Raw genomic sequence first — 20,856 nt, 5'->3', positions numbered from 1 at the left:
TCAATCATCCCCAAATCACAGTGGTCTGAATTGTCAGAGTTTTAGCTGTCAGAGGATTACACAAACATGTACATACACACAGAACATGGAAGAAATGTAAAAGTCTTACTAATTCATTCTTTATTAAACATTTAATAACCATTTATCATAATATAACTGAGTCCAGGCAGTATCATTTATGAAGAAAATGCTAAAGAAAATGGTGTGAAGGAACAAAATGATAGAGTTTCAGAGATTGGGTGTGTTAAGAAATGAAGAGAAAATGATGCTGTTTATTGCAAATCTGTATGGGTTTAATTAAAACAGAATCTCTATGATACAGTAAGTCAACTGAAGTTAATGCTTATACATTTTTAATGAATTTTTTCATAATTTGAAAAATCCTTTTCAAGTTTAATTTATGAGGTCTCATGTTGCTTAAGCAGAGCAAAAACCCATTGGCATAAGAGAATCTACCTCTCGGCCTCTGAAATAATGGCATCGATTTCTCCTGCTTTGTTGTCCTGGCCACAGGTGTGAAAACATTATGAAGAAAGCACTAGTTCAATATACTGTGTGCACCCCATCCTCAGGGGCTTAATTACCTGCCTGTGTGCTAAGGAAGAAGTGGGCATGAAATAAAGCATTCTGTGGTTTGAGCCTTCTTCCAACAATAAAAAGTTGTGCTTTAAAACATGCCTAACACAAAGTGAGGTTTGGTAAGAATTGTGGAAATGTCAGTTATTGGTTCCCATACAATATTTTGTTTATATGTTCACTCCAGGGTCTCGAGTATTCTGCCTCTACAGGAGTCCAGTCCTTAGAAGAAGTGACCTTCTTTCAGGGAATAGTAATAGCAGTTAACACTTCTTACATACCATGAGGCAGGCACTAAGTACTTTACTAGATTAATTCACTGAATTCTCGCAACACTATGAGGTGCAAACTATTTTATCTCCCATCTTACAGTTTTGGAACAGGATGCACAGGGAAGTTAAGAAATGTACTTAGTTACATCGCTGGCAGGTGACAGAGCTGGGATTTCACCCCTCACAATCTGGTTCCTGAGTCTGTACATTTTTTCACTATACGATACAGCCTTTTAGGACACCGAATATAAAAGGACCTCAGAGATGACCTCATCTGAATTCTCTAATTTTATAGGAGAAAGAATGAGATTCAATGAAGTTAAGTGACTTATTCAGAGGAATATGGTGACGACTTGGCAATGTTTGCAGCAGAACCAATATCACTGTAATCCTAATGAAATGTATAGATACCACACCCTTCACCCCACCCAAAGAACTCAGGTTCTCCTAAGCAGCCCAGCTCCTATGTTTCCATGGCCCCAACAGTTGCAATTTATCGGGGCTATGGAAATTTACGATGTCTTGCTTGAGAAAGATTGACACCTATACTGGCAGTAACACAGATAAAATTCATGGTGAAGGCATCTTCCACTGCCTACATAGTATGAAACAGAAAGACGGAATAAGAACCATTCAAGGAACATTATTCTAAGAGCTCAAAATCTCTGATGCTCACCTGGACCTTTCCATTTATAAATTCTCTCCAAAGTCAGTCTTTCCAATTGTATCTCATGTTTCATGGCTTTCTGTTCCTATTGTTCAGAGTACTTCTATATCATAATTTGTAATTATATTCTGCCTTCTGTATCTGTAAAGTCAACCAACCATAGATTGAAAATATTTGGAAAAAATGGGTGGTTATATCTGTACTGAATATGTACAGACTGTTTTTTCTTGTAATTATTTTCTAAAACTATAGTATAACAACTATTTATTTATATTGTATTAGGTATTATAAGTATTATAATTATTATATTGTATTAGATATTATGAGTAATCTACAGATGATTTAAAGTATAGGGGAGGGTTTGTATAAGTTACATGCAAATACAGTTGTCCCTTGATATCTTCAGGGGATTGGTTTCAGGACCCCTGTGGATACCAAAATCTGAGGATGCTCAAGTCTTGCAGTCAGTCCTGCGTTAGTTGCAAACATGGTCCTTAGTATCTGTAGGTTCTACATCCCACAAATACCATATTTTTGATCCAAGGTTGGTTGAATTCTCAGATGCAGAACCCCCAGATACAAAGGGCCAACTCTACAATATCATTTTATACAAGGGACTTGAGTATCTGTGGATTTTGGTCTCCAAGGGGGTTCCTGGAATCAATCCCCAACAGATACAGAGTGAGAACGGTTTATATCTAATTGTGTGTGTGTTTATTTCCTCTCCCCAGATAGACTGTACACTCCATGACAGGGAGCATATCTATTTTTATTTGACTATAAATACCTAGAATCTGGTACATAAACAGGTGTTTGGTTAAAATTTATTAAATAAACTTATACCAAAGCCTCAGCAACAGAGTGTTAAAAGATGATCTCTGTTTTGTCTGATAAACATCTGCTGTTCAGTGCTCATTATCTTTATCCAGTTACTGGACCGTATCCATGACTAGGGCGGAACGTGTTCAAACAAACGAGTCTCAGTCAGCCAAAGCTCAGCTGCCTTACAAATCTACCTTTCATTCAGGGTCCAGGAACCCACTAGCTGGGACTGGTTATGTTGTCAAACCTCAGTCATCAAACTAAGGAAAAAGACCAGTCTAAAACATCCAAATTGGGGATACATGTATTACTTTTAAGTTCTGAGGCTAACTCATAGTATGTGAGCTGGATTCGCTATAAAACACTTCTTCTGGGGACCTGCTTGAAAGGCTAGATAAAACAATTTTTGTTTGGCATGTGCAAATTTATATGTAAAGAGCTATCTTTAAAGACTTTAAAGATATTCAAAAACAAATTATTCTTTTAACATTTTAAGCATTATTCTTACAATCTTGTTTTCACATTATTGCATTAAACACTTCCATTTTTATCTACAAAGAAAATATTTTTTGAGTAATATTAAACACCACTCCAGTCACTTCTGAAATAAAGCAAATTGTGAATCAATAGAATTTAAATTAATGAAGACTCTAAGTTATAAAATTTAGAGTAAAATTATAAAATTTAGAGTAAAATCATTAAAAGTTTTCCAGGCCGGGCGTGGTGGCTCACACCTGTAATCCCATCACTTTGGGAGGCCAAGGTGGGTGGATTATCTGAGGTCAGGAGTTTGAGACCAGCCTGACCAACATGGAGAAACCCCGTCTCCACTAAAAATACAAACTTAGCTGGGCGTGGTGGTGCATGCCTGTAATCCCAGCTACTCAGGAAGGCTGAGGCAGGAGAATCGCTTGAACCCAGGAGGCGGAGGTTATGGTGAGCCGAGATCATGCCACCCACACTCCAGCCTGGGCAACAAGAGCAAAACTCGGTCTCAAAAACCAAAACCAAAACCAAAACTAAAACCAGAACAAAACAAAATGTTCTAAATTCTATTTCCTTGATGATGATACACAAGAATTTCTCCAAAAATTTCTCTAAAAACTTGTTTTTATAAACCCTTTTACAATGAAGGCAATAAGAAAACAGATGCAAGTTCGTAGTTTATTTTGTGCCTAAGTAACAAATCTGCTTTAGTTTCTATTCTGTAGCTGATCTCCAAGTATAAATTGTCTTATTTTTGTGTTATATAAATTAATGTATTTATTTTTTTACTTATTTTCACAAGCATAAATTATTGGAAAGAGAGCCTGCAAATACAAGGCAAGTATTCTCTCATGGAGGTCACACCACAGATGAACAACTGCTCTTTTCTTTTTAGAAAATATCTTCGTGTACGTTGGGATAGATAATTTTAAAATGTGGATTCAACCCTTTGCCTCATTTTATCAAGACGCAACCGCAAAATCTGCTTTTGGTTTTTAATGAAGGAGGTAAAAGTTGACTTTATTTTTTGGAAACATGCTCTCAGCTGGGACTCATGTCTACATAAGGACAACTAAGAAGCAAAATTGGCCAAAAGCAGCTCTTTGCAGAGTGGAGATGGTGCATCTCTTTACCACGAGCATGAAGACAGCTTGGCGACATGGCCAAAGCTTGTTAGGTCACCACCTCAGCAGGTGTTTTTGACACTGTCTAATAAAAATGCTTTTGGGATGGCTTTCAGCCCACTGTTTTGCCCCTATCGTTTCTGGTTTATTATCCTGTAGCTTTTGTATTCACTTGTGAGGGATGTAGTGAGGCTTGGTTTATCAGTTTTTGTTTGTTTGTTTGTTTGTTTGTTTTTTGAGATGGAGTCTCTCTCTGTTGCCCAGACTAGAGTGCAGTGACACGATCTCGGCTCACTGCAACCTCTACCTCCCAAGTTCAAGCAATTCTCCTGCCTCAGCCTCCCAAGTAGCAGGGACTACAGGCGCCTGCCACCATGCCCAGCTAATTTTTGTATTTTTAGTAGAGGCAAGGCTTCAACATGTTGGCCAGGCTTGTCTCAAACCCCTCAGGTGATCCGCCCACCTCGGCTTGCCAAGGTTCTGGGATTACAGGTGTGAGCCACCACACCCGGCCATTTATCAGTTTTTAATAGGGTGTTTCTGATGCTTAATAAGAAAATAATCCAAAGTTCAGATTTTCCTTTGTGATTAAAATAATCATGACCAAATATCTCAAAGGTATGATTTTTTAAAAAAGTCTGATTTTTACTTTCAGGGAACAAGAAATCTCCCCTGATTAATCCTAAATACCTTTAATCAGAGGTAATTCAGTGTGTGCAAGATTTATACTGTTTGCTGGAAGTGAAGTGATTTAAAAAAAGACATGGTTTTAATAAACTCTGCACTAGGCTAAGGTTCCAGCTCTCTCCCTGGAGGATGTTACGTCTCACAGGAAGATTACAGAGGCGATTGCAGTATGAAGGCAACCAGCCATGTCGTTGCTGTCGGACAAATGGGATGCAATTTTCTTGTGCTTTACACCTGGGGCCCAGTAAGTACAGCTACAGAAAAATGGTTTCTTCCTTATCCTTCTTCGCAGCAGCGGCTGGGATTCACTGGGAAGCGTGCTGACTGGTGGATATTTTGGCTCCAGAGCATTTGGGGACTTTTCACTATGATGGAAGAAATCTCAGAAATGAGATATCATTTTGAAAGAGTAAGGATTAGCTTAGGATGTACTTACATGCCTAAGGGCTACCAAAGGTTTGGGAAAGTCCATCAGATCATGTTTTTCCTAACTCCTACATCCTCCCCTCTAGCCACAGCCTTGCTTTCACTGGGCTCTGCCCACCAATGCCCAAGCCAGCCCTGAACATGCCTGGCAGTGTAGATAAAAATCAGATCTCCATCAATGGGTGAGGTCTGAAACAGATTTTGCTTCCTTAAGCCTCATAGCCAGGAACCTAAGAAACACCTGGTCACCCAGATAATGCTCCCTTCATCCCACTGTTTTGGCTGGGTCTTCTGCCAGGCCTCAGTCTCCAGTGGCCAGACCTTCTTCCCTGAATTTTAATAAATGCTATTACATGGGAGGCCACTTCAAAGCAGGCAGATGGCCCTGGAACCCTGACACTATCTACTACCTGACATACCCTGTCCATCACACTGCACCCCTGGGATACCTACACCAACCTGGGTGTGGTCCACAGCAGCCTGGCACTGCTCCACCACACCGCAGGCAGGTAGGCCTCCCAGCACCTGGGTCGTCTACTCCTGGCTTCCTCCCCCGCAATGGCTACTGTTGAAGCTGCGCCAGCTACAAATCCGCTCTCCCAGGAGAGAAGTTTAATTGGATTAATTTCCGTCTCTTTTTTTTTTCCGGGATTATTTTAGTGGAAAATTTTTAGCATTTTGAGATGTTATAACACTGGCATCCTAGAGACCGAAATATGAAATAACTTAGCACAAAATAGGTCCTCGTGGGAAGCCAATGTGCACATTTTCCCACCATCTCTGCCAACGGTGCACTATTCTCAACTACTCCATTTATCTCTAGGGGGCAAATAATGGATGTGTTCCAGCACCCACTCAATTTCGGTGTTTGCGTCTAGCTGAAATAATAATAGATGTAAAATATGGCTCTCTGTCTAAAATTAGCCTCTGGTTAGACACTATCAGCTACCACTCAACACAGAAAATTTTACACAGAAATAAAATGATTACATAGGTAGAATGATGCGTGATGTCATTTACTCAATCAATAATTCTTTATTCTTTTGGTGCCTACTATATGTAGTATGTTGTACAGTAAGGGATAAAGAAACAAACAGGAATAGGCCCCTGTTCTCAAGGAGTTTATCTTTGAGGTTGACTTTTTAATTTTTTTTTATAGTTTTACTATATAACTGTAATGCCTCCTGCCCTGAAAATGACAGTTAGGACAGATTTAACTCACAACAAATATTGTTACCTGTAACCTACTACCACAGTCTCAGGAGAACCCAAAAACCTGGATGTAGCGTTCTGCGGTGTGTCTTTGTCTGGGAACACAGGACAGTAGCTGTTTCCTAAGTTCTAAACACAGGACCCGTAATTCACATATGTAGGCAAAAGTAATTCAGGCTAAGTATGTGTTCCTTTCAAAGCCCTAATTTAGGCAAATACCACTTTTTTTTCCCCCCCCAAATAGCATTTAGTCACAAAACATTTTAGAAAAATATCAACTTTCTGTTGAGGAGAAATCGTTTAAGGGCTGGGCTAAAATTTCAGAGGAAGACTTTTGTTTCTTTCTTTCTTTTTTTTTTTTTTTTTAAAAAGGTCACTTTATAAAAGAGAACAGATGGTTTCTAACGTATCATATTTACCCATTTCCCCTCCCTAATTTTCCATTTACCCCAAATTCAATTTTTTTTCTTGCTGCCTCTTTAAGCCCCTCCCATATCCTCAGAGCAGCTTAGGTGTCTTTTGTGAATTCATTTAAGCTCTTTGCTCCATTTGTCATATTTAGGGCAGTAACAGTTTACAAGAAGCAAAACACATTGTAAGTTAGTCATAATTATTACACTCAAATGCATCCTCTCCCTCATAATGGAGCAGAAGTGTAATATGACAAAACAGAATTTTCTCAATCCAAAGCTGCCATGCTTATCTGTGAGCCAGTGAACTGCCCTTCACAGAAGGCATTGGCTCTTTTTCTTTAAGGATGATGCCTTTATTCTAAGAAAAGAACAAAGAAGGTGAGTGGTAGTACAGGGAAGAGAAAACTGAATTGATTCATACACTTAAGCTCTAAACATGGCCAATATCTCTTAGTAGCCGAAGTGAAATGGTAAATACTTTGGGTTACATAGTTTTCTGACAAAGTAAAGGCAAAGCATACTCCTAAGTAGAAAGAAAGGACTCTGAACTTTTAAACTCAAGCAAGCAGTCATGGAGTGACAGGCTCTTTGGCCTTGCCTGATCACAGTGTACATGACAGAAAGGCATGATGGCAGGGCATGTATTGTCTTTGTCCATTTCCCCCATTTTATTAAGACGCTAATCATACCATCTTCAGGTTTCTTCCACAGTTATGCATAAATGAGTGACTTTGGTCAGTATCAAAGACCAGTATTTGGTCTGTATTACACTTGAAAACACAAAAACCATGAAGAACTCTTCAAATGAAATCTGATAAAGCTAAAAGCCCATGAGGATCAGTTCAACAAGTTGCATCAGCAAAGACCTCTCTTTGTTACTGGATGTAGCAGATCCAGGCCGCAAAGGAGCTCCCTTAGACTGCTTTAATTAGGTATTTCACTTACAAATGAATTAATTAATTAGAGATAAGCACCTGAAAGCACATTACTCATGTGGTCTAGTTAAAGCTTTAAATAGATAAAAAAACTGCTGACACCTCATTACTATTAGATAATTTTACACGGGACTTAACACCCGAGATGATTTACCAAACCTCTTGCCAAAACAGCATTTATTCTAATCCCTCCCACACCTTGGGAACCCTTAGCACAAGGATCCTTCAAGAAGATTCAGGGAGAAAGGATTAAAGCAGGAGCTATGGTTACTGTGGCCTGTGTTTCTTCATCAGTTTTTCTTTCAGACATAGTGAAATGGCCTGAGACGGCAGTCCTTTTCCATTCTACCTTGGTCTGACTCGTCTGTTTTATGTTGTCTAATAACTCCATTCAATGGCACAGTCATTTCTGGCAGCCTCCAGCTAGAATCAGAGTGGTGGCAGACATACTCAAGAGCCAATATGGAATGACTCCATTCCCCCAAAAACAAGCTGATTGCAATTTCAATATCGTCTGCAAAAGTAGATAAAAAGGCAAGCATGCAAACAAAAGACCTTTAACCTTGTATTGGAGAGAGTGACTCCCAGTTTTAAGCACACAAGGAAATTCTTACCTACAGATAAAATTTTAGTGATATTCTTCCCATTGTTTTTCATATATATGAAATGAAACATATGTATAAAAATATTTGGATATATGTAACATATGCATATATTATATATGCAACATATGCATAAATTATATACATGCAACATTTTCATTGTTGGTGGTCAGTTTTAAGGGAGAATATAGAGTACTTTGATCCTAATAATAGAACTTATAAATGTACCTTAAAGGAAATCACCTCCACTCCCACAGTAACTTCTAGTTTTACAGCAGTACTAAGAGCTCTGTGCTTATTCCTTTATCAAGAGCACTGCTTTTTGATCTGTTGCTCCTCCATACAACCTCTAGGCCTCCTCCCTACGTCTCTCCTTCTTCCCTGATCCCAAAGATGATGACATGGGGGAAAGGACCATTCATCCTGTACTGTCCTCTCATCCTACCGATCCCATAGCACCTGTTCTTTCTGCTCTCCCCCATAAACTTATTTGTTTATTTTTAGAGACAGGGTCTCACTCTGTCACCCAGACTGGAGTGCAGTGATGCAACCTTAACTCACTGTAACCTCTGTCTCCCAGGCTCAATCAATCTTCCTGCCTCATCCTCCCAAGCAGTTGGGACTACAGGCACAAGCCACACACTGGCTAATTTTCTTGTTTAAACATTTTTGGGAAACGAGGTCTTGCCATGTTGCCCATGCTGGTCTCAAACTCTTGGCCTCAAGAGAGCTTACTGCCTCAGTTTCCCAAAGTGTTGGTATTACAGGCATGAGCTACCACACCTGGCCTACTTTTTAATGCTTCTATCATCCTCCAACTTATTAACTTTTTAAAAATATAAACATACATTACAGGGGAAAGAATAAAACAAGGAACACTCACATACCAACCACCTAGAGTTAACAATGGTCACTTTTGCTTCCCCTGTCCCTCTGTTTCTCCTACCATTTGAAACTAGGTAGCAGATTTCTTGAGACTTCATTCCTGAACACTTCACAGTATCATCCCTTTGAAAGCAGAAACATAAGCTTACGGGTTCAATTAATTAATTTCTAGCAGATTTAGTGAGCTTCAGCAGTTTTACTTAAACATTTGTTTTCATTTTTCTTGGGCTATCTTCCACCTCAAAGAAACAAAACACACACGTACACACACATCCCCACCCCCAAAACCAAGCCAGTAGCTGAAATACAGGTTGCAGCATAATATCTGAGGTAACGTTTTTGTAAGGACTGCCCACACGATGTTGTTCACCTGTGTGGTGCCTTTGGCCTCCTACTAGAATCATTGACATCTTAGAAGAAAGCATCCAGGCTGCTAACCCTGTAGGGAATAGCTCTCCCGAGAATGTCAGACTTGGCCAATTATGCAATTGTTTTGGGAATTTTACCCCTGGGCACTGGTTTGTCTGAAGAAGCCCAGCAGTAATGAAAGTCGACAGGATTCCACCCACAAGGGGAGTTTTGTCCTGGAAATGGTGTCAGGCATCTCTGGAAAGACCTCTGCTCAACCTTCACCAACCAGGGCAGCCTGAGCAACAGCAGGAAGCAACGGTCTTTCCCTCACCTAACTGGAGTCAGGGAGGGGGTAACATTATCAGCATACACTCAGTATTTAGGCTGAGCCACTGGAATTAAGGGATTTTGGGGATTGGGGTGTGGCGGTGGAAGATGGGAGCAGCTCACAGTTCTGCCTAAAGTACAAGGGAATCTTAGTGCTCTCTTCCTTTTCTGGCCATTCCTACTAGATCCCCCATTCTTTCTTCCCCATCTCCCAAGAATAATGAAAGCTAACGTTTATGTATGACTGAGAGGCAGTGCAGGAAAGTGGTCAAGAGCTTGGACTCTGGGCCACACTGCCCAGGTCTGAGTCTCAGTTCTGTCATTTACTCAATATGCGATGTTGGGCAAGTTACTTAACCTGTGTGCCTCCATTTCCTCATCTTGAAAGTGGGGATGGTAACACTACCACATATTTCCTGGGAGCTTGGGAAGATTAAATAAGTTAATATACGTAAAGCGCCTAGAACAGTGCCTGACACTGTTAGCTATATTTTTTCATTTACTAAGCATTTACTTTATATAAAGCCCTTTTCATGCTTCAACTCCTTTAATCTACCAATAACAACAACAACAAAAACATAAGAAAAGGCTATCAGGACGGGCATGGTGGCTCACGCCTGTAATCCTGGTGCTTTGGGAGGCCGAAGTAGGCAGATCATTTGAGGCCAGGAGTTTTGAGACCAGTCTGGGAAATACAGTGAGACCCTGTCTCTATAAATGTTTTTTGTTTTGTTTTGTTTTGTTTTAACTAGCCAGGCTTGGTGGCATATACCTGTAGTCCTAGCTACCCAGGATGCTGAGGTGGGAGGATTACATGAGCCCAGGAGTTAGAGGTTACAGTGAGCTATGATAGCACCACTGTAACCCAGCCTGGGCAATAGAGCAAGACCTTGTCTCTTAAAAAAAAAAAAAAAAAAAAAAGCTATCATTACTCTCATTCCACAGATGAAGAAAATTAAGTTCAGATCAAGTTCACTAAATTTCCAAGATTTCCCAGTCAGTAAGTGGTGGGACCACGATTTGAACTCGGGCAATAGGTCTCTAAGGTCACATCTTTGACCATTCAGCTCTGTGACTTCCCAAGTCAGGACACAAGAACCACCAAGTTACTGGTTAGGGACTACTTCATTCTCATAGGCCTTGATAACCATTCCCTTCCCTACTCCATAACAGAATTTATTCATATTTTCCCATCTCAAGCACACACATACATACACATGTACATAGGATTTTTATAAGGCTTATTCCATTAAAGCATGACACCAAGCCACATTACACTTTCTGTTTTCATTGCTGCACATGCCGAAGCTGACCAATGGTACTGACAAGCCCCTGCCCCAGCTTCCAGGGCCCTGACCACATTCCCTTCTCACCCCCCAATTGCACCACTAGACAAATTCTGAGCTAGAAGCACAGTTCCCAACTGTACACCTCTTTGTTAAATAATGGCTCAAAACTGACGTGAGTAGCAGTGATGCATTTCAGAAGTTCAAAAACTAAAGACAGAAGGGAGGAAAGTAGGTTGTTCTGGAAGCTCTGCCAGCTAATTCCATGTAGACAGGTGACCCATATTATGTCAATTAAGTGCTGTTCTAGAGGCATGCTGCCATGGGCTTTTTACAACATTGAACATTTTAGGGTAATGGGGAGATGGATTAAGGTTTGCTGAATGCACCAGGGCCTTTCCTCTGTAATTCAATTAATAGAACAAGGCATGGACTTTTGTTGAAATCCTCCCAGGTGGATGAAAGGCAAAGTGGGGCACAGACTTTTAAGTCCATGATGGTAAAAGTAGGCTCAGGCAAGGCTGTTCAGCTTCCGAAGTGTGTGCCATGTGCAAAGATGGGGCACAGCAGTGTTTGCCCATGACGCCCAGGTAGACAATGAGGGGTAAAAGGTACATGGCTAATAGAGCCTTGAGATCTCCTGCCCCAGCTGAGATCTCTCGCTTCCTGCCCAGTGGCTGTCACTTTCCCCCTTCCTTCCATCCCTGGGCTTTTGAACACTTCCATATCCTGAATTCTGTTTCTCAAAATGCTTCCAGGAAAATGTATCAGTCCTTTATGATTTTGCTCCCAGCTCCTTCTTCAGCCTCATTTCTTGCTGTGATTCCCTCTGACCACATTGGCCTTTTTCAGTTCCTTGGCTAACCCCCCCTCTTTCCTGCCTCAGGGCCTTTGCACACAAACCATTTGTTCGTTTGTTTTCTGCCTGTCATGACTCTACCAGCAACTCTCTTAGTGACCTCAAATTCATCCTGCAGATCTCCATTTTCCTGGCTTCCTGGAATACTAATTTCTAGACATAAACACAGTTTTAAAATATATATTTGTGATGATTGTACATCTTCCCCACTAGACAGGAACCTCCATGCTGGTGCCTGTCTTATTTCACAATTACATACATATGGCTTATTTTAGCTTCCTCACCATGCTGGGAACTATATTTATTCATTGTTGAATGAATCCATGAATGAATGGATCAATTCCATTCTTTCAGAGTCCTGGTCTCTCAATGCATTTCTTTTCTCTATTTGTATGCTGCTTAAAGGATCTTGAGTCTGAGGTATCAACCAAAGCAACAGTGGGATTTTCAAAAAGAAATGGTTGTAGGCTGTTGGGAAGAACTGCAAGAAGCCAGCTTTCCATAATCCATTTCTCTTCATTTCTGGCTATTAGTGCCTTCATCAATGCGCAGACAGATGCCTGAAGATGTCAGAGTTTAGCTCATTAACAAATGAGGTATGTAAACATCCTCAGTGTTCCTACTCAAGGGGGAGAAGTCAAATTTGGGCCCTGGAGCTACATGCAGCTCTGAAGGGCTGCTTCTGCCTACGAATCAGCCACTCACTGAGTCCTTTATGCAATCCCTGATGGTTGCTATGATCTTACAGCAGGCCCTTTATTTTCCTTTTTGGCCTTAAACTCCTCTGCCAAGTACGACACCATGCCTTCCTCAAAATCATCATAAGGTATATCGAAGTCAAGTGAGGCTCATTTTAGAAGGAAGATGTTATTGCCAGTTTTGTCACCATTGTAAAGAGTGTAATTAGGTACAACATTTTTAGCAGATAATTCAGCAATATCTGTTGAATTTTTAATGTCTATACCCTTTCACTTGAAAATTCACCTTCTGAAGATTTGCCCTGAAGAATTCTCGCACAGCACAAAAAGATCAAAAAGATTTATGTACAAACACGATTCATATTTTATTAACAGCTGAAGGAAAAAGCTCAATTGTCCAACAGTAGAGACTGGTTAGATAATTCTGGTAATGTTATTCTATTTGCCAGAGTCATTCAATGGAATATTATGTAGCCAAAAAACAGAATGAATTTTATATACTGACCTTGAAAGATATACATAATATACTGTTAAGTGAAAAAAAAAGATTCAGAATAGTGCAGTTCTTTATTCTATAGTGATATGTAAATATCTGTTAATAACTACGGTTATATAAGAAGTTTACATGAAAATTTTGATTTCTATATTGTACCCTAGTATTATTTACACTTTATAAGTGTATTTTACTTAAATATAACAATCAAATTTACATTATAAAAGCAAAGGTATAAAAATTTTCTTTAGACGGGTGTGGTGGCTCATGCCTGTAATCCCAGCACTTGGGAGGCTGAGGTGGGTGGATCACTGGGTCAGGAGTTTGAGGCCAGCCTGGCCAACATGGTGAAACCCCATCTCTACTAAAAATAAAAAAAAATAAAAAAATAAAAAAAGCTGGGCGTGGTGGCACATTCCTGTAATCCTAGCCACTTAGGAAACTGAGGCAGGAGAACTGCTTGAACCCAGGAGGTGGAGGCTGCAGTGAGCCGAGATCGCGTCATTGCATTCAAGCCTGGGTGACAGAGCAAGACTCACTCTCTCACTCTCTCTCTCTCTCTCTCTCCCCCACCCCGTGTATCTTTATATATATATATATATATATATATATATATATATATATAACTTTAAAATATGGGCCGGGCATGGTAGCTCATGCCTGTAATCCCAGCACTTTGGGAGGCCAAGGCGGGCGGATCATGAGGTCAGGAGATCGAGACCATCCTGGCTAACACGGTGAAACCCCATCTCTACTAAAACTACAAAAACATTAGCCAGGCGTGGTGGAGGGCACCTGTAGTCCAAGCTACTCGGGAGGCTGAGGCAGGAGAATGGCGTGAACCCGGGAGGCAGAGCTTGCAGTGAGCTGAGATTGCACCACTGCACTCCAGCCTGGGCGACAGAGACTCTGTCTCAAATAAATAAATAAATAAATAAATAAATAAATAAATGAATAAATAAATAAAATATGACAGATCATTTTTATTAACTTGACCAAGAGTCTGTCCTTAGACATAGCACCAGACTTAAAAGAATGCAGCTCTCCATGGTTTCTAGAAAAACTAGGCATTTGGGCCTGTGGTAGCCAGGCTCCAAGATGACCTGCAGTAAGCCCTGCCCTGGTATTCACATCCTGTGTGACCAACAGAATATTGTAGAAATGATGATATGTTACTTCTAAAATTACATTACAAAAGACCGTGGCTTCCGTCTTGGGCCCTCTTTCTTGGATCGCTTGCTCTGGGAAAAGCCAGGTCATGAGCAGTCTATGGAGAGGCCCCGGCCAAGAGAAACTGAGGCCTCCTGCCTACAGCCATATGAATGAGCTTAAAACCAGATCCTCCAGACCCACTTAAGCCTCAGATGACAGCCACCCCGGCTAACACCTTAACTCTATCTTCGTGAGGGTGCCTGAGCCGGAACCACCCTGGATTCCAGACCCACAAAACTATTAGACGATAGATGTTTATTGTTTTAAGACACTAAATTTGGGTTAATGTGTTATGTAGCTGTAGATAACTAATACATGACCCAGTCAACTCTATAATTTTCAGTGCCTATTTCCCAACCTGCACATACCAACTTTATACTCTAAGCCTAGTCTCACATTGGTTCTGTCTTTATACCAACCTCAAACTGGTAAAGACCAGCAACTAAAGTTAGTGTAGGGTATTCTGTTCTCTCCTCAGGAGGATACCACTAATGATGAGGAGAGGGGGACTGAATCCAGGGGACATCACCTGGATCACAGGAGCCAGGAATCAATTTGGTTATCAGACCTTCAAGTGAAAATCCTTTGCTTTAAAAAAGACTTCTACCTTTTCTATCTGACCCAATCAAATTGTTACGTATTGAGTCAGGCAGTGGTTCAAATTAAATGTCACAGAAGAACACCCTGACAATGAGAAAAGGACAGAACACTGGGTAAAGCTGTCCATTGTTTCCTTGCTAAATGCAATCTCTGATGAAAGAGGAATGGACTCCTTCCCAATAAAGGTTTAGTTTTGCTGAGCACCAAATGCAGAGAGGGAAATGAATTCTCACTGCAGAAATTCTTCTGCTATTATTGTTATTATATTTCTACTCAAGACCCTTAATTTCAACGCTTTTGAATCTAGCCATAAATATGTGTTCAAATAGTTGTAGGATGATTTATTTTCGGTTTAAAATGGTTCGTACATGTATTTTTATATAATTAAAAAAACGTCTGAATGAATCAGCACTTCAAAAATCAATGACAGGTCAGAGGAGCATGGCCAGCACGTCTGGAAGGAACCAATTTCTCCCATAGCACCATCAATTCATTGCTAGCTTGGTCCAAGGAGACTTGGCAGTGGCTGTCAGCCTGAATAAAATCCAGGAGCTGTCATGCCTGTGCCTCCAGCATGGCTTAATGATAAAGTCACGGAGTCCCTGTAAAAGATTCTCCAGCAGGCTGCATGCAAAATATATTCTACACACATATGTTCTATTTTCATGATTATAGGGAGATGGCAGTGTGATAGATCAAATGCAAATTCATTTAAAAATACTTTACAATTAATAGCTTTCTCAACCAGTGGATATTAAAAGTACATCTCCTATCCTATAATATATTGAGATTTATAAAATGTTATTTAAAAAGAAATCTTTTCCAATTCAAAGTGCGGGGAATTATTGTTCTAGAGATGCCACTGCGAGGTTAAAAAATTCTTGTTCTTCACTAAGATATAATGGCATTCTAATCCAGTTTTACCACTCTGTAAAAGTAAAAACTCAGTAAATTGATTAAACCAAATCATGCTTCTGGCATAAATTTACATTTATAGAATACTAATTTTAAACAAAAAAAGAGAATAGGCTCATTATATATCAGTAAGTATAGTACATAAAATGTATCACAATGTCTTCATTCCTAGTAGGTTTTTAAAAAAGCAAAGCTTAATATGAAATAGTAAAATAAAGAAGCAGGAGGAAAGGGCCAGGGCCCCTGAGGCTCAGGTGGTAGGAAAGGCAGAGAGTAAAAACTTTTGCCTCATGTGGAAAGCCCAGATTCTAGCAACTTCTGTGAATTAAAGTGATAGCAAGAGTCTCCTCTGAGTTTACTGGCTGAGAAGGGTAAAGAAGGAAAATGCTATCTGTTTTAGTTCTCTGTTGAACCGAATGGTACCCAATGTATTAGTCTGTTCTCACGCTGCTAATAAAGACATTCCCAAGACTGGGTAATTTATAAAGAATATGACTCACAGTTCTGCGTGGCTGGGAAGGCCTCAGGAAACTTACAATCTTGGCATAAGGGGAAGCAAACACATCCTTCTTCACATGGCAGTAGCAAGGAAAAGTGCCGAGCAAAAGTGGGGAAAGCCCCTTATAAAACCATCAGATCTTGTGAGCACTCACTAGCTTTCATGAGAACGGGATGGGGGAAACCACCCCAATGATTCAATTATTTCCACCTGGTCCCTCCCACAACACACAGGGATTATGGGAACTACAATTCAAGATGAGATTTGGGTGGGGACACAACCAGACCATATTGCCCTGCCAAAGAATATCCCCTCTGTTGCCATGGTTGACGTCTATGGCAAATTCAGTTTCCACTCCTTTGAAACTTATCTTGTCACTCAGACTAAAGAGTAAAGGTAACCAAGGTGGATCTAATGTCCCTACATTTATTTTTATTTTTTCACTGTTTATCTAAAGGTATGGTCAGAAAAGTTCAGCCAAACTATGTAGTAAGGTATTTAGGATGAAAATTGTATTGCAGTTTTAACACAGGTCCTGATCATTTTTATTTTCAAGGTACTTATCTACTGTAGTTTTCATTTATATGGTAAACAGAAAATATAAACCGCCTCAAAGATTGAAAACCACAGCTATCTCACAATAAAAATGTAAAACAAATATACTTCTGTAAATAATTCTTTCAAATGTTATTGAATCTTAAGTGTCTAGGAAACAAGGATAGACTTTTCTCCATATTGGGGTCACAGTGAAAGGTAAATAGTTACTTGGGACCAACCATTTCCAGTCCCTGGGTGATGGGGTGATTCAGCAGCATGGATGCAGCGAGCCAACCGAGTCAGAAGTTGAAGAGAATACAAACTCCTCCACCTCCCACAACCCCTCACACTCACATAACAGGAAGTTGACGCTGAAAAATATTAAATACAATGGTTAAAGAAAAAAAATTTTGGGGGGTCATTCATTCAGATCTTTATTAAGAACCATGTGCCCAGCACTACACTAGACACTGTGAGGGATATAAAGATATACACAAGACAGAATCCTGCTCAAGATAATGCGTCTATCTTGCTAATTGTAGTCCCCAATAAGTACAAGAACCATAGAAAACTACAGAAACAAAAGATGAAAATTGTTTCAGTGATCAAGTTCTCTTAACCCTGGGTCATTTTCCATTTTTCCTATTACTTCCCCGTTCCCTCTACTCCACAACTCCTCTATTCCTGATCTCATTCTTTGGACACATACTGCCTTCCTCTCCCCTCCTCAAGTTACAGCCCAAGGAAAAAATATTTTTAAGTGTAGCTATATTTCCATTTCCATTTATCTGTCAAGATCTGTCAAAACCTACATATCCAAACCATAGTGTTCTGTGTGTCCCCAGTTGGCTGGGCAATCAGGCAGACGTAGCAACTGTTTGAAGAGGTCTCATATACCAATGAGCACAAAGTGCCTTCAGAAGAATAATTTTTTAAAGAAATGAAGCTGATCAACAACTTGCTAAGCCACAAATATGACACCGAAAACTCGACTTGAATCTCACAGTGGGCGTGGACATCTTTAGAGTCTTGATGTTGCGCTTGTTTTTGGAGCATGAGTGAGTCAAAAAGCTTGAAGTTTGGTATTAAAAATTTTTTAACCACTGTATCTAGTTTCTCTCTTTCTCAACACTAGAGTGAAAGGGGGATATATACAGAGCAGTTACATCAGTCTGGGAAGCCCAGGCCCCTGCACAAATCATGCTCCAACTGCCTTAGTTTGGAGTGGGTGGGCCAGGGCAGTTCATCCCAACAACCTCTCCCTATGGTGCTCTGAGTAACCACAAATGAATCCCTCTCTGTAAAGAATTCTAACACAGCCTGTGCAAGGTGGTAAGGCACTTTTACTATTCTTTTCCCCTCCTTTCCCTCTCTTCCTAGGTTTTGAAGCAGAGGCTAAAATTCATTTCCCAGGCTCCCTTGCAGCTAAGGTACAGGTACACACTCAGGCTCCTGCCAGACCCTTAACTGGAAGCTGGTAATGTGGAGAATCAGTGATGGTAGATGTGAGTGTGATGGCAGCTACTTTGGACTTTCAGGGACAGCTGTGGCAGCAATCCCAGTGGCAGTTTTTGAGCACCCAGGGTCAGGTGTTGGCTGTGTGAGCTGTGGTGTTTGCATTCAATAGAGGTAGGTGGGGCACCTTCTTAGGATCAGGTCTGTGGTGTGATTTGAGTGTTATTCTGTCTACCCATCCTGCATGTCTGAAGATTCTCTAGCTCTCCCAAGATTCTCTGAGCATTGCATGGCTTTTGAGAAATTCCTTCTATGGTAAAGTTCACCAAAGCTGCTGACTACTGCTTTTAACTAAGAATGCCCATGGTGGATACAGCTTGGGAACAGAACAAAATTCTCTGAGGTTGGAGTCCTTGTTATTTGTAGCAAAGTTATTTGATTAGGGTTTGGGTCACAGCTACCCTGCCACTATCTGAGTTCTTCCCAAACCATAGAATTGGTGGTGGTTTTCATTTTCTGACCTTGCAGGGACACAAGGGAAAATATTGAGTACATCTGTGAAGGTCCCTGCCATCTTGTAAGGATTTATTGTGCAGGTCTATGCTACTCAAATAATGATATTCTTCTTGACCTTAGGGGAAAAAAAGAGTAAGAGAGTTGAAAAATTCCAGAAAAGACTGAAAATCAGAGGTCTGGAACTGTGTATGTTCTGCCAGAACTGCCATAGGGAAAACATATTTTTTAAAAAAAATACAATAACCTAAAAACAGATTTCTGCCTTACCCAAGATTTTGAATATCATCAACAATATTTGAGCAGCTGTAAGCACGTAAGTCCACGCCCTTGCTCAAACCACATATTAATCAATTTTTATTATTCATGGTAGTTATGTTCTATAAATTGCCAAAAACACAGAACATTGCATCTAGCAAAAATATGGGGTTAGGTTGCTGGGAGCCTCTGTTTTTTTTTTTTTTTTTTTTTTTTTTTTGAGACGGAGTCTCGCTCTGTCGCCCAGGCTGGAGTGCAGTGGCCAGATCTCAGCTCACTGCAAGCTCCGCCTCCCGGTTCACGCCATTCTCCCGCCTCAGCCTCCCAAGTAGCTGAGACTACAGGCGCCCGCCACCACGCCCGGCTAATTTTTTTTTTGTATTTTTAGTAGAGACGGGGTTTCACCATGTTAGCCAGGACAGTCTCGATCTCCTGACCTCGTGATCCACCCGCCTCGGCCTCCCAAAGTGCTGGGATTACAGGCTTGAGCCACCGCACCCGGCCTGAGAGCCTCTGTTATACATTTTGGTCAACCAATCAACATATAACCTTGTTTTCTGTGTGTTTTTGTTTAAAAGACATTTAATATCTATTGTTGATTCATTAACATTAAACTGGAGGTGAATATAATCACTTGATTATATTTGAAATATATTAGTTCAAATATAAAGCATTATATTTCACTGAACTATTGGGTATGTAAATTGCTTATAGTTTTTGCTTTTAGCTCTATTGTAAACAATTTTAAAGAAAGTTTTCATTTTCTTTACCATCATTTCCTGAGGATAAATACCCCAAACAGGTTGAAGAAAGTATCCCTGATTGCTCATAATAAATTAAATAGGTCCTTTCAGAAAGTGATGACAAGCTTTCCTGTTTCCACAATGGTTCTCCTGCATTGAATTTTTCTCTTGCGTTGGATTTTAATTTATTTTCTTTCTTTTTGAGATGACGTCTCACTCTGTTACCCAGGTTGGAGTACAGTGGTGCAATCATTGCTCACTGCAGCCTCGACCTGCCAGGCTCAAATGATCCTCCCACCTCAGCCTCCAGAGTAGCTGAGACTACAGGTGTGCACCGCCCGGCTAATTTTTTAAATTTTTTTGTACAGTGTCTTTCTATGTTGCCCAGACTGGTCTCAAGCTCTTGGATTCAAGCAATCCTCCCATCTTGGCCTCCCAAAGTGCTAGGATTATAGGCATGAACCACCATGCCCAGCCTATTTCTTTAATTTTAATAAATTAATAGATATGACATTATATCTCATTTTTGTTTTCATTTGCATTTACTTAATTACTGGTGAGGTTGAAGAGTTGTTCATACATTGACTCAGTTATTCATTCAATTAATTAACATTTATCAAGCTCCTACTAGGCAGACCAGGAAACCAGGCCTGTGTCAGACGCTGTCCTTGCCTTTGGGGAACCTCTCCTCCACCTGTCTTTACTTTTATACAAACTGTCTATTAAAATTCAACTGTTTGCTTATAGGAGTCTTGTGCCATCTTTTTAGCTTGAATAAGCACTTTATGTAATTTTAGAAAACAAATATGTACCTATTTTATTGCCAGTATCTTCCCAATTTCCTCTTTTCTTAGTTTTGATGGTTTGGTTAAATAACTTTAATTTTTATATAGCCAGAAATAACAGTCATACTCAAAATGAAAATGTTTATTAGAAAGATAAAATATCAGTATGTGATATAAAAAATCAAAAAGATTTAATCAAAATCTATTTAACATTTCTT

General features: G+C 40.1%; 1 protein-coding gene across 10 annotated transcripts in view; it reads right to left on the bottom strand.

Annotated features, from left to right (window-relative positions):
• Positions 1–20,856, bottom strand: part of GNG2 (G protein subunit gamma 2) — a 149,273-nt gene that overhangs the window by 50,733 nt on the left and 77,684 nt on the right. Inside the window, exon 3 of one of the 10 annotated variants that reach the window (XM_025392925.1) lies at positions 9,110–9,230. The exons of the other annotated variants lie outside the window; for them this stretch is intronic. The gene's annotated coding sequence lies outside the window, so the exon portion shown is untranslated. The remainder of the gene's footprint in view (positions 1–9,109; positions 9,231–20,856) is intronic. 10 annotated transcript variants of the gene reach the window in all.

This window comes from Theropithecus gelada, chromosome 7b, assembly GCF_003255815.1.
Source record: "Theropithecus gelada isolate Dixy chromosome 7b, Tgel_1.0, whole genome shotgun sequence".
Classification (NCBI taxonomy): domain Eukaryota; kingdom Metazoa; phylum Chordata; class Mammalia; order Primates; family Cercopithecidae; genus Theropithecus; species Theropithecus gelada.
The sequence above is the reverse complement of the archived record's forward strand: the minus strand, read 5'-3'. Positions and strand labels throughout refer to the sequence as shown.